Source organism: Salmo salar, chromosome ssa04 (genome assembly GCF_905237065.1).
Source record: "Salmo salar chromosome ssa04, Ssal_v3.1, whole genome shotgun sequence".
Classification (NCBI taxonomy): domain Eukaryota; kingdom Metazoa; phylum Chordata; class Actinopteri; order Salmoniformes; family Salmonidae; genus Salmo; species Salmo salar.
Genome location: NC_059445.1, coordinates 32,329,948 through 32,344,895, shown reverse-complemented (window position 1 = coordinate 32,344,895; position 14,948 = coordinate 32,329,948). Strand labels below are relative to the sequence as shown.

Sequence of the window (14,948 nt, the reverse complement as noted above, 5' to 3'; positions counted from 1 at the left end):
CACCGGAAGTTGTCCCGCTTTGAGACGCTTCATCTCTCAAAGAGGAAAGCCCATTGAGATCTTGTCCGATTGAGGAACAAATTTCAAGGGAGGGGAGCGAGAGCTACAGGAGGCCTTCATGGCATTCCACCCACAGCTCCAGGAACAATTAGCCAGTCAGAAGATTTGCTTTGCCTTCAACCCACCAAGTGCACCACACTTTGGATCATGCTGGGAGAGGGAGATCAGATCCATCAAGACTGCCCTGCAAACCACCCTTGGCGCGCAGACCATCTCTGAAGAAGTGCTGAGGTCTGTACAAATAGAAATAGAAGGGATCTTTTACTCCAAGCCCTTGGGATATGTGTTGTCGGACATCGCGGATCTGGATCCAATCACTCCTAACTCTCTTCTCATGGGGCGGCCAGACTAGTAACTACCACAGGTGGTCTACCCAGAGTCTGAACTGCTCAGTCACAAAAGATGGGGAAACAGCCAGGTTCTAGGCCACCATTTCTGTCACTGCTTACCTTCACTTCAAGGCCGCCATAAGTGGCACAATGATAAGGAAGACCTTGTAGTTGGGACCGTTGTGATAATCGTGGATGATCAGTCTCCTAGGGCACTCTGGCAAGTTGGAACTGTCAAGTCAGTTATCCCTGGAGCAGACAGGAAAGTGAGGACAGCAGAGATCCAAGTCAAGGACAGAACCTACGTCAGGCCTGTTGCTCGACTCATCCAGCTGACCGCTTTTTCTCAAGAAGCTACTGACCCTTAGCTGGCTTGTCAGTTGAAGCAAATATGTACAACACATTTGGGGGCAGCTGTAAAAATGGCCAGCTTATCTCCTTTCCAAGACCCCAACTTTCTTTTGGTTTTCTTATTGAAATAAGGTCATACCAATCATCATAATTTTAGTAGCCAATCAGCAGCCTTTTTTTCCTGGGACTTAGCATAATATCCGATCAGGCAGGGCCTCAGGCAGTTTCCATTCTGATGACCAACCTTTTTTTCTCTTCTGCTTATTCTACCTCCCGAAAAATAATTGCTTTTCTTTCTCATGTTTTATTGTGTGTGCAGCTAAATGTAAGTGGCAAAATCCAATGTCTTGTTGTTTGGAGCTAAATAGTGTCTGTTCTAAATATGTGCCATTTTTGTTAAACTTGCGAGCTAGCTAGCTCGCGTACTCCCGCTATTGTTATCATTAGCATTGTCATCTGGATTGCATTACTATTTAGCATACTTATTAGGGATTAGCATTTGTCTGTGGTGCTAGGCTATTTTCGGTTGTAGATCGGTAATGCTTATGTTTTATAATGTGTAGATATTTCTACATTGCTCTATTGTTTCTTTGTGCATCTACCACGTGTTTGGGTCCACATAGCCTGTTTAGTTTGTTGACATGCAAATAGGCATATTTTTCCCCATACTCTCCTATAGCCTAAGTTCTCCTCTTTTCTTTACAGAACCACAAGGGAGATAGGTGTTGTATGTGTGTGTGGATCTTCATTAAATCCTTGAACTGGAACTACTGCTTCCTCGTGTTCTGAACGGACACCCTGTGGTGGTTGCTACCGGCCTAAAATCCAGCACCTACGTTTTTTTTATTGGTCCTTTGAATTCATAAACAACCCATATTTTACCAGGAGTATCAAACTCCAGTCTTTTAATGATGCTGTGTTTGCATGTATGTATTACAATTACACACTTCAACAATGTTTACCAATCCTGGTCCATCAATGGTTACACATTGTAACTGTAATAGACTAGAAATATGATTTAACTAGTTACAGGCTGATTTGTAATTCATATATACAGAAATATAATTAACAAACTGTACACTACACTTCCTATGCATCATGTAAATACTCTAAAACCGGTTCATCTCAATATCTATTTCCTTCATCTGCACTGATCTGAGGACACAGGATAATGGATCATAATTACTGCTATAGTCTATCAGGTTGCGTGATCATCGTAATGTTACATGGAAAATACTACTAATGGGACGCAGAATTAAATGTATTTCACACTTGCACAAATGCGACCAGTTATTTTTCGTATTTGCATTTAATTTCTTTCACATGCAAATGAACTGCTGGCACTTTAGAGCCCACTGAATGTCCATCTTATGTTTGCTAACATTAGCTTGAAACAATTAGTGTTTACCTTCCCACAACACATGGAGTCGAAAAGGGATTTGTCCATGTGTTTACGTACAGCTGACAGTCGGCAAACTCACAACAAACAGGAGGGCCAGACACGGGGTAGCTACGTCAAATAATTATGTATTCATCTCCATGTCCATTGACACAAATTCCGTACATGTCTGTGTTGCAGCTCGAGAATCGGGATGTTAGATTTACTCAGATGTATTTTTTATTAAAATGTAAAAAAATAAAATCTGGCCCTATTCATTTCTGCGTACTTTTAACTTGGATCTTGTACCTGGGTACATGGACAGAGAATTGCGTAGTTGGTATGCAAAATGCATGCATGTTGGCAGGTCTGCAGCCAGCTGGTCTGCGCATGCTCTGAGGACGCGGCTAGGGATGCCGTCTGGGCCGGCAGCCTTGCGAGGGTTAACACACTTAAACGTCTTACTCACGTCGGCCACGGAGCAGGAGAGCCCACAGTCCTTAGTAGCGGGCTGCGTCGGTGGCACTGTGCTATCCTCAAAGCGGGCGAAGAAGGTGTTTAGCTTGTCTGGAAGCAAGACATCGGTGTCTGCGACGTGGCTGGTTTTCCTTTTGTAGCCCGTGATTCTCTGTAGACAGTGCCACATACGTCTCGTGTCTGAGCCGTTGAATTGCGACTCCACTTTGTCTCCATACTGACGTTTTGCCTGTTTGATTGCCTTGCGGAGGGAATAACTAAAATGTTTGTATTCTGCCATATTTTGAGTCACCTTGCTATGGTTAAATGTGGTGGTTCGCGCTTTCAGTTTTGAGCGAATGCTGACATCTATCCACGGTTTATGGTTAAGGTAGGTTTTTAATAGTCACAGTGGGTACATCTCCTATACACTTCCTGATAAAACTCAGTCACCATATCAGTAATATTACTCTCGGAAGCTACCCGGAACAAATCCCAGTCCGTGTGATCAAAACAATCTTGAAGTGTGGATTCTGAATTGCCAGACCAGCGCTGAATAGTCCTTAGCACGGGTACTTCCTGGCCAGTTCAGATGCGGGATGGGTTCACTGACACAGCTGATACAGCTGATATAACCTAGAGGATTTAGGGGGAAGGGGGAGAGGGATTTAGTGAAGGAGAGAAAATAAGGTAGTTAAATAGACAGTGTTCAACAGGAATCTGTTTGTGTAGCCTCACCTGGTGTCCACACTGTCAGCAGAAAAACATACACAGACACACGAGGACAAACAATATAGCGCAGTTATAGAAATAATGAAGTGTCTTATTATTCTCCATGGTTGGCCCTCTTGCCTGTTCTTTGAAGGTGGGAGCCACAGTTATACACCTGAGCCTGCTTACTGCATAACACAATCCATCAGATTGATACACGAGTGTGTAGGTGTGGGTTATAGGGTGTCTAATTGTTCTACATTTTTTCAATATGGATTGATTTAAAATAGCCTGTTTTGTTTTTGTACAGACATCACACCCTTACCTAAACAGCATCCTCACCTGAGAAGTAGAAATCAAAGGGAGAGAAACTGGGAATTGAATAACTGCATTTGACATAGCTAAGTAAATGGGAGAATACTCTTGTTAAAATGTGGATGCCTCATAAAATAGCTTTTCTTTGTGCATAGTGTGGTCTACGGTGTTGCCAGGGAACAAACAGCACCCTTTTCGAAGAAGTAGGAGGTGAAGATCTCCCACACAAAGATTGCCTCCCGTGCTGCGTTGTTGGCCCCCACCCTGGAAACATCATGCAGAGCAGCAGACCTCTCCTCTGGCACACGGCGGCAAGCCGCAGATCCCCTCCTGGTCCTCGTGTCCATCCTCATGAAGTTATGCAGGACACAGGTAGCTTTCACACGCCTGAATCCCACAGGAGGCAGTCCCAGATCGGCCTTGGAACCCAACCTTGCAGTGCCCTACACAGTAACTGTAGGCAATCATTTTGAAGGAATCTCCAGTTGCAAGGTATCTGTAGGAATATGGAAGATAATGTAATTATTAGACTTTTACATCACCAGGTCATTGTGGACTACTAAAGTATATGATAACATTGAATAGATAGATGCATGTGCACACACATGTGCATGTGTAGCAAGTGACAACAACAGGATCATATCAAGGATAGCACTACAAATTAATACGTAAATACCACTTGAAGCTTGATGAGTTGATCATTTGAATTAACTGTGTAGTGCTGAGGCAAAAAACTAAAATATGCACCACTTTGACTCCCGAGGACCAGCACGAAGAACCGCTGCTTTTAATTGAGACCTCTTCATCTGCAGACAGGCTTTCACATCTCTCTGTATCTGAGGACAGAAAACATCACAATGTTAGGGTTGAACTGGCTATTTGTATGCATAACCTTTATAATATACCGGGGAAGCTATGCTACAATATTAAGTACATAAGCTACGGATAAATCAACTGCTGAAGACAGGAAGTGCGTCACTAGGCTGGGACCAGCCTGCATGCCGACGTTAGGAGGAGCAAGTTTAAACCACGCTCCTCCTCCCTCTGACAGGCCAGCATTGAGCGGGAACTATCTCTGTCAGAGTATAAAAGCGAGAACAATAAGATGTGTCGCTCTCTTCTCTGTTTGCCCTGCGAGGTATAACAGCGAGACCGTATATATATATACACGAACCACCCATTTACCACACACGTGTTTGCATTAAAGTACAAATAAATCAGAAGTTACTATGTGCTGACTATTTTGTTCTGATACCAGAAACGAACAGGACGCAACTTTAACAACAAGAAACATACTATTATCTAATTTTAGTATGATAAAGTAACAATGTTCAGTGCTCACTCTGTCCACACTTCTAGGGACTGGAAGCAATTGTGGAAATTACTAGATTGTTATAATGCTATTATTGCATCAAATGGTTGTTTTATGCAACAGAATAAGGGGTTGTTAGAATGCTCATCTGTGTGTGTTCTACTGAAGATGGGCCTCTGGGAGATGACACTAGCATGAGATTTATGCTGTCTTTTGGGTGATAAAACCTAAAGAGATCACATTCCAGCTCATGAGTTAATGTTTCTGTTCTATATGGTACCAGGGAGAGATGACCCCAGGGCCAGACCCTGGTCTGTACAATGAAAGATAACTGTTGACACAGCAGATACTGTCTGCTGTGAACTATAAGTATCTTTCATACAAATCTTAACCTTGTGACCCATTCTATACATCTGTTGTTCGTCATGTAGGTTGAAAGGGGTGTATCTTGGCTATAAAATACCTTTGTACTTTTGTCTCGGGGCTCTCAATGAATCATCTGAGCGTTATTCGGCGACCAGCCATCATTATCGTAGAGCACTCAATCGATTCACTTTATATGTGTGCGTTGTATTGACCTGCTCCCTTATTAAATGATTAAAGATTTAGTTTAAGTATAACTCTGACTTGTGTGATAACCACCACAAACTACACACAAGTACCTGCCCTATCCAGAATAGCCTACTCTCTCACTTTAACAGTTGGGGCTGCTATTCTTTCGCCCTCACCCATGGCTGTTAGCTAGCTACCTACAAATGCATTTGGAGTTGGTTTTTTTACAGTGATAAATACATAAAGATTGCTAGCTAATATGAAGTTAGGTAGCTGGTAATATTTTATTCACTTAGCTAGCTATACGGTATGTAAAGTTGGCTAGATAGCTAGTTAGCTAGCTATGTTCGCAGCTTATTTGCGTTAGCATGCACTGTAGCTAGCTAATAATACTTTTTTTTTTAACATTTTCGAAATGAACTTACTTAAGTAGGTTCTCCCAGCCATGTGGACAATTGGAAACAGGGTAGCAAAGTTTGTCACCAGAGCGGTTTAGAGCATAAATAAATTCATGAAATGGAGAATGGATGAAACTATTTACCCATTTAATAACCATACCTTCATACAAACTTGCTATGCTGAATTCTTGAAACACAAATCAGACGTGCTGCTATATGCTGCCAGCACACCCACAAGCGAGGCACTCTGGGCAGCTGAGCGACCCGCGGCAATTTACCACGTATTAATGTACACGTACGGTGGAGAGGGGAGATAAGACCGACAGGACAAATAATGCTTATTTTATTTTTTCTCTTGTTTTTCATTACTTTACATATATACTTCTTGAACATATATACACTACCATTCAAAAGTTTGGAGTCACTTAGAAATGTCCTCGTTTTTGAAAGAAAAGCACACTTTCTGGCCATTAAAATAACATCACATTGTTCAGAAAAACAGTGTAGTGTAACGGCGTTGGTAGTCGTGTTGTTAGGAATGAGGCGCAGGAAGCAACGAGCACAGGGAGTGTTGTTTTTTAATAACACTTTGTTGGAAGAAAATAAAGTTCCCAAACACAGGGGAATAAACACAAGGTACAACAATGCCAAGCCGACACGAACTAGACAGTCGAATACAACCATTAATCCCGCACGACAAGGAGCGGGCCAGCTAAACTAAATAGCCCTTCTAATGGCTAATTGACCACAGGTGTCTAAAATAAAAAAAGGGAAAAGCAAAAGGGAATCGGTGGCAGCTAATAGGCCGGTGACGACGACCGCCGAGCGCCACCCGAGCAGGAGGGGGCGCCACCGTCGATGGGAATCGTGACATGTAGACATTGTTAATGTTATAAATGACTATTGTAACTGGAAATGGCAGAATTTTTGTTGAGTATCTACATAGGCTTACAGAGGCCCATTATCAGCAACCATCACTCCTGTGTTCCAAAGGCACGTTGTGTTAGCTAATCCAAGTTTATCATTTTAAAAGGCTAATTGATCATTAGAAAACCCTTTTGCAATTATGTTAGCATAGCTGAAAACTGTTGTCCTGATCAAAGAAGCAATAACACGGGCCTTCTTTAGACTAGTTGAGTATCTGGAGCATCAGCATTTGCAGGTTCGATTACAGGCTCAAAATGGCCAGAAACAAAAGAACTCTCTTCTGAAACTCGTCAGTGTATTCTTGTTCTGAGAAATGAAGGCTATTCCATGCAAGAAATTGCCAAGAAACTGAAGATCTCGTACAACGCTGTGTACTACTCCCTTCACAGAGCAGCGCAAACTGGCTCTAACCAGAATAGAAAGAGGAGTGGGAGGCCCCGGTGCACAACTGACCAAGAGGACAAGTACATTAGAGTGTCTCGTTTGAGAAGCAGATACCTCACAAGTCCTCAACTGGCAGCTTCATTAAATAGTACCCGCAAAACACCAGTCTCAACGTCAACAATGAAGAGGCCACTCCGGGATGCTGGCCTTCTAGGCAGAGTTGCAAAGAAAAAGCCATATCTCAGACTGACCAATAAAAATAAAAGATTAAGATGGGCAAAAGAACACAGACACTGGACAGAGGAACTCTGCCTAGAAGCCCAGAATCCCGAAGTCGCCTCTTCACTGTTTCTTGCAACTTTTGACTGGTACTGTATATATGGGGCTGTCGAGTGGCGCAGCGGTCTAAGGCACTGCATCTGTGCTTGAGGCATCAGTGTCAAATTTGGCCCAGCGTCGGATTTGTTCTTAACTGACTTGCCTAGCCAAATAAAGTTTAAATGTAATATGTTATTGTTTTTTTACTGCCAACATTCTATGTATCCACAGCCATACACTGGCTGAAAAAGTACTGATAATGTATCACTCACACCTTTCCAAAAAAAACAACACAGAGACACTTATGGTCTGTATATGTAACAGAGTAAGAACTATCCTGTTTTATTCGTTTAGCTCTCCAAAATTAGTTTCATAAGCATTGAATTCATGTTATTGAGATAATTTGAATAGGTCTTAGTTTCAATTATTCCTATTGACAGGTTTCAAGGGTACTTGACTGACATCGTGTGGTTTGTTGACCGTATTGCACCCCAGCTGCTGTATTATTTTTGCGCACCATTTTCCCTCAGACTGTTTCGTGCTGATGGAATTAATGGTAACGTTGGGTAGGAAATGCTTATCCACTCCTTTCCCAGATAAAGATAATTTATTTTAATATAATTACATCCAAATTGTCACAGAATATGTATTAATAACTAATGTTCATATAGTTTGTCATATTGTGAAGTGTATTTGTTGTTTTAACAGAGTTCTCATGCTAACTTGTTAGCTATGCTAGCTCTCGTCCTGTTAGCAATGTAACGTAAACTAACCCCATTCCGTACAAATGTGCGCAACCGCGACATTCAAACGAGGCTGCAAAGAAAACTAATGTAGCGACTGTTGACATCAAAATCTGGGGTGTGAACTATGTTTCTATTATTGCGTTGACTGACATGGTAATGGCTCTATAGTATTGGAGAAAAGTTGGAAAAAACTGACACCTCTGACTCTGTGTCATGGTATAACGTACAGCACGCATAAAGCAACTAATTCTGTCTTACAGCCTCTCTTCACCTGGTGTAGCACTGCTCTCGCCGTTTAAAAACAAGAAAAGGGACAGGGTAAGGGGGGATACCTAGTCATTTTTTGCGTCATCACTGCAAGCTATCATGACACTCAAAAGCCGCTGTTTACTTCTGAAGATCACTTTAGCACCGCCTAAAACCCGTTTCAAATTCGACACAAACCTTCAAAAAGGTATGTAATGACACATTATATAAACTCTTTATAGTGTTTTATTTACATTTTAGAGGTGATAAGGTGATAAGTTGGACAGATCGAGTGCAAAAAAACCATTTCCCCACACGACTTCTCTCCTCCTCACTATCACGCAATAGGTTTCGCTTTCCCACCTGCCATTTTTAAAAAGACCCAACGGAGCTCATTGCCTTCTTGAATCATGACGAGATGGGCATCATGAAGGTCTCCTCATTGATTATGTTGGAAAGGGGGAAATTGTGCTTTACAGTGGTATTGATATTACAGTTGATCTGGAAGTATTACGTTTTTGGGCGCTAAAATAAGGTCAATTGTACGGACCAGCGCGATATAAAAAAGTGAGTTAGTTTACTTTACACTGTTAGCTAGCTTGTTTTCAACATGTGCACCCCATCCAAACCCAGAAGGTTCAACATTTTTGACGAGTCCTTTTATGTTGTAGGAGTGTGAGAGAGGCCATAAGTCAACGAACACTGCTGTGTATGTTATTGTGTCTCAGAAATAAAAAAAATTAAGATTGCATGAGCTCCTGTACCATCGTGTCAATGCTTGCTGATTGGTTGCCTCAGAAAGGAGTTAGAACCGGAAGGTTACATATAAACTCAGCAAAAAAAGAAACGTCTCTTTTTAAGGACCCTGTCTTTCAAAGATAATTTGTAAAGATGCAAATAACTTCACAGATCTTCATTGTAAAGGGTTTTAACACTGTTTCCCATGCTTGTTCAATGAACCATAAACAATTAATGAACATGTACCTGTGGAACGGTCGTTAAGAGACACTAACAGCTTACAGACGGTAGGCAATTAAGCTCACAGTTATGAAAACGTAGGATACTAAAAGAGGCCTTTCTACTGACTCTGAAAAACACCAAAAGAAAGATGCCCAGGGTCCCTGCTCATCTGCGTAAATGTGCCTTAGGCATGCTGCAAGGAGGCATGAGGACTGCAGATGTGGCCAGGGCAATAAATTGCAATGTCCGTACTGTGAGACGCCTAAGACAGCGCTACAGGGAGACAGGACGGACATCTGATCGCCCTCGCAGTGGCAGACCACGTGTAACACCTGCACAGGATCGGTACATCCGAACATCACACCTGCGGGACAGGTACAGGATGGCAACAACAATTGCCCGAGTTACACCAGGAATGCACAATCCCTCCATTAGTGCTCAGACTGTCCGCAATAGGCTGAGAGAGGCTGGACTAAGGGCTTGTAGGCCTGTTGTAAGGCAGGTCCTCACCAGACATCACCGACAACAACGTCACCTATGGGCACAAACCCACCGTCGCTGGACCAGGCAGGACTGGCAAAGTGTTCACTGACGAGTCGCGGTTGTGTCTCACCAGGGGTGATGGTCAGATTCGCATTTATCGTCGAAGGAATGAGCGTTACACCGAGGCCTGTACTCTGGAGTGGGATCGATTTGGAGGTGTGTCCGTCATGGTCTGTGGCAGTGTGTCACAGCATCATCGGACTGAGCTTGTTGTCTTTGCAGGCAATCTCAACGCTGTGTGTTACAGGGAAGACATCCTCCTCCCTCATGTGGTACCCTTCCTGCAGGCTCATCCTGACATGACCCTCCAGCATGACAATGCCACCAGCCATACTGCTCGTTCTGTGCGTGATTTCAGTGTTCTTCCATGGCCAGCGAAGAGCCCAGATCTCAATCCCCTTGAGCACGTCTGGGACCTGTTGGATCGGAGGGTGAGGGCTAGGGCCATTCCCCCCAGAAATATCAGGGAACTTGCAGGTGCCTTGGTGGAAGTGTGGGGTAACATCTCACAGCAAGAACTGGCAAATACAGTATGGTGCAGTCCACGAGGAGATGCACTGTAGTACTTAATGCAGCTGGTGGCCACACCAGATACTGACTGTTACTTTTGATTTTGACCCCCTTTGTTCAGGGACACATTATTCAATTTCTGTTAGTCACATGTCTGTGGAACTTGTTTAGTTTATGTCTCAGTTGTTGAATCTTATGTTCATACAAATATTTGCACATGTTAAGTTTGCTGAAAATAAACAGTTGACAGTGAGAGGACGTTTCTTTTTTTGTTGAGTTTACATATGAGGCTATTTATACAGAAAAATAGGTATTTATAATTATATTACAATATTGTGTTGACAATATTTCTATTACACAATTTCTGATCTCATTTGCCTTTTATTTTCCTGCATAAGTAAAAGCAAGAGCTATGCCTAATGGTATTCATTCCAATCAAACTGGTTTGGATTTCTCCTTTACCAAAATCGCTGCCATTATCAGCACATTCTTTACTTATGAGGGTTTATGAACCCATCCCCTTGAGTCATTTAATAGGATCTCTGTGCCAGAGATACTGTAGTTACTGCATTTGATACATGCTGTGAATGTTGCTTGCTGGATAGAGGGGGATTAACAGCAAAAAGGAAGAGAGAAATACACATTTAGTCCGTGCAACATATCAACAGTTAGCCAAACATTCATTCTATGAAGGTGTCAGCGCTTCGGTTAGGTCCTAGGAAATGACTCAGCTATCCTACAACAATGAAGGTGACCTCCACAGCAGAGTTCACGGTCAATAGTTTTCCCCTACCATTATCTCTTGATGATGCATACAATCTATATTGAGTTCAGCACTGATAAAATACTTTGATATAGATACATTATATCTCTCTCTCCATTTCTGGAACTCCTCCTAATTGAGGCAAATCAATGTTCTATCAACGTGCTAAGCTTTTGGTCAATGACAACGACCAAGTTTTCGATGAACATCAACTACCTTAGACTACCTCTTGGTAAATACAATAGACCACAGCATATCATTGTATTTGGCTGTATGCTCTGACGAATAAAGGTTGTTCTGGGCCAGAAGGTCAGCACATGCACCACAAACTTGCGTCTGTTTAAGGTTGCATTTTCTTCAAAGGTGCGAAGACTTCTTTTCCTAATGTTATATTATAATGCATGAATTTCCTTGAACAGTATGGAGTGGCTACTACAGTAATAGACTGATGACAGCACAATGCCGCTAAACTACCACAAACAAGGTCATATAACGACTCCTATAGTGCTGTATTGTATACCGTAATTTCCGGACTATTAAGCGCACCTGAATATAAGCCGCACCCACTGAATTAAAAAATATATATTATTTTGAACATAAATAAGCCGCACGTCTATAAGCCGCAGGTGCCTACCGGTACATTGAAACAAATTAACTTTACACAGGCTTTAATGAAACACGGCTTGTAACAAAAATTAAAATTAGCAGTAAGCTTTAGTTGTCTTTTTGCACTGAGTCAATTCCTCACGCTGCCGTTTCCAACATCTCATTAAGACCAAGCTCCCGTGCAGCAGCTCCATTTCCTTTTCCAACAGCCAGATCAATCGCCTTCAACTTGAAAGCTGCATCATATGCATTTCTCCGTGTCTTTGCCATGATGGTGACAAAATGACTACCGTAATCAGAATGATGGGAAGTTTGAGAGCGCTCGATTTAATCTAAACAGTAAACAAAAAAGTTATTTGACCTTAACCCGTTCGGCAATTTCATTGGTCTAATGAAAGCTTCATGCCTCCAAAAAACTGAGCACGTCACAGAATGCATTTTTTTATTTTTTTTATTTTTGAAAGCGGGAAAAATCCTATATTAGCCGCGTCATTGTTTAACCTCTAGGGTAGGGGGCAGTATTTGTACGGCCGGATAAAAAAATGTACCCGATTTAATCTGGTTATTACTACTGCCCAGAATCTAGAATATGCATATAATTATTGGCTTTGGATAGAAAACACCCTAAAGTTTCTAAAACTGTTTGAATGGTGTCTGTGAGTATAACAGAACTCATATGGCAGGCAAAAACCTGAGAAGATTCCTTACAGGAAGTGCCCTCTGACCATTTCTTGGGCTTCTACACGATCTTTATTGAAAACTGAGGATCTTTGCTGTAACGTGACACTTCCTACGGCTCCCATATGCTCTCAGAAGGCGGCAAAACGCTGAATGATGCCTTTGGAGCCCCTGGCTGAAAAACAGTAGCGCATTTGGATAGTGGTCTATCAGAGAACAATGAGACTGGGGCGCGTGCACGAGGCGACACCATGTTTTGATTTTTTCGTCTTTGAATGAAAAACAGGGTTTCCCGGTCGGAATATTATCGCTTTTTTTACGAGAAATGCCATAAAAATTGATTTTAAACAGCGGTTGACATGCTTCGAAGTACGGTAATGGAATATTTAGAAATGTTTTGTCACGAAACGCGTCGGGCGCATCACCCTTCGGATAGTGTCTTGAACGCACGAACAAAACAGAGGATATTTGAACATAACTATTGATTATTTTGAACCAAACCAACATTTGTTATTGAAGTAGAAGTCCTGGGAGTGCATTCTGACAAAGAACAGCAAAGGTAATCACATTTTTCTAATAGTAAATCGGAGTTTGGTGAGGGCCAAACTTGGTGGGGTTCAAAATAGCTAGCCATGATGGCTGGGCTATCTACTCAGAATATTGCAAAATGTGCTTTTGCCGAAAAGCTATTTTAAAATCGGACACAGCGATTACATAAAGGAGTTCTCTATCTATAATTCTTAAAATAACTGTTATGTTTTTTGTGAACGTTTATCGTGAGTAATTTAGTAAATTCACCGGAAGTTTGCGGTGGGTATGCTAGTTCTGAACGTCACATGCTAATGTGAAAAGCTGGTTTTTGATATAAATATTAACTTGATTGAACAAAACATGCATGTATTGTATAACATAATGTCCTAGGAGTGTCATCTGATGAAGATCATCAAAGGTTAGTGCTGCATTTAGCTGTGGTTTGGGTTTATGTGACATTATATGCTAGCTTGAAAAATGGGTGTCTGATTATTTCTGGCTGGGTACTCTGCTGACATAATCTAATGTTTTGCTTTCATGGTAAAGCCTTTTTGAAATCGGACAGTGTGGTTAGATTAACGAGAGTGTTGTCTTTAAAATGGTGTAAAATAGTCATATGTTTGAGAAATTGAAGTAATAGCATTTCTAAGGTATTTGAATAACGCGCCACGGGATTCCACTGGCTGTTGAGTAGGTGGGACGATTTTGTCCCACATACCCTAGAGGTTAAGCCGCGAGGTTCAAAGCCTGGGAAAAAGGTTGCGGCTTATAGTCCGGAATTTACGGTAAATACTTTTTTCCCCCCCTCATCATTTCAATAGACACTCCTAGCGTGGTCCCCGATCTGTTTGTTATCATTTTAACTCCCTGGAGAGTGAGCAAGGCATCACGGCGAGCACACGGGAGAGAAACATCCGACTCAAAGCCAAGATCAGTTCCCAGTTTGAGGAGTTTAGAGGTCAGCTGATACTGAGAGAGGAGTGAGCAATGCGGGAGATGGGCATGGACTTTGAGAAGAAACTAACCGAGATAGAAGCGTTCCTGAAAAAGGGAAAAGAAAGTCAGACCACTATTAAGTCAGGGATGGACATTGCTGAGCCTGGTGGACGGACAAAGGCCAGGCTGAGGTGATCGAGAACAGACACTAAAATCGACAGTTGATGAGCTGCAGGGACCTTTGAAAAAGAAATGTTCCCTTTTGAGTCCACAGAAGACCTGGCCAAAGGACCTATCTGCCACACAGTCCAACCCAGGCATAACGAAACGAGGCCAAGCTGTCACACTCCCCAACCAAGTCACAACACACCCTGACCCAGCTGGTACAGAACTGGAGAGCCTGCTCTGCTTCCTGGACCTAGAAAGCCTTGAGAGGAGCCTTTTCATGACCATCTCTCCCCTGGACATAGAGCCCCAGCCACCTGTTTGTGAGCCCCTGGAATCCCCATCATACTAACCTGACGCTCCGCTGGAAAGGTCCCCCTCTGACAGAGGGGGTCCAAACAGAACTTTCAATTTTTTTTGAAAGAATAAGTAAAAAACTGACAGGGCTCAATTTTGAGTAGAAGAGTGTAAGTAGAGTAGGTGAGAATTTGACAGATTTTGAATTGTGTAAATTCAATTGTTTTATGCTTGCTTTCCCTGGCTAGATTTTACTGTGTTGCGTTACTTGCGTACATTAATCGTAGTGCCCTGTATTGAGTTTGAGGTGATAAGATTCTGCTTCTTAAAAAAAAAAAAAAAAAATGATACACATTTACAACATACAGTGCTTTACCGGCAGTACGGGAAAAAAAAGAATCACCATAAAACACTTAAAGATTAACCTTAGGCTGATTTTGGTGGGTACTGTAAGTCCTTAGCAAAGAAACCTGAAA

General features: G+C 42.1%; 2 long non-coding RNA genes across 2 annotated transcripts; one reads left to right on the top strand and one right to left on the bottom strand.

Moving 5' to 3' along the window:
• Positions 1-1,616: 1,616 nt before the first annotated feature.
• LOC123742439 (uncharacterized) lies at positions 1,617-4,583 on the bottom strand. The gene is made up of 2 exons (XR_006769594.1): positions 4,348-4,583; positions 1,617-4,096 (listed from the first exon to the last, which is right to left on the bottom strand). It is a non-coding gene; the product is annotated as an uncharacterized lncRNA (long non-coding RNA).
• On the top strand, positions 2,514-4,823 carry LOC106602841 (uncharacterized). The gene is made up of 2 exons (XR_001328309.2): positions 2,514-2,965; positions 3,756-4,823. It is a non-coding gene; the product is annotated as an uncharacterized lncRNA (long non-coding RNA).
• The last annotated feature ends 10,125 nt before the right edge of the window (positions 4,824-14,948 follow it).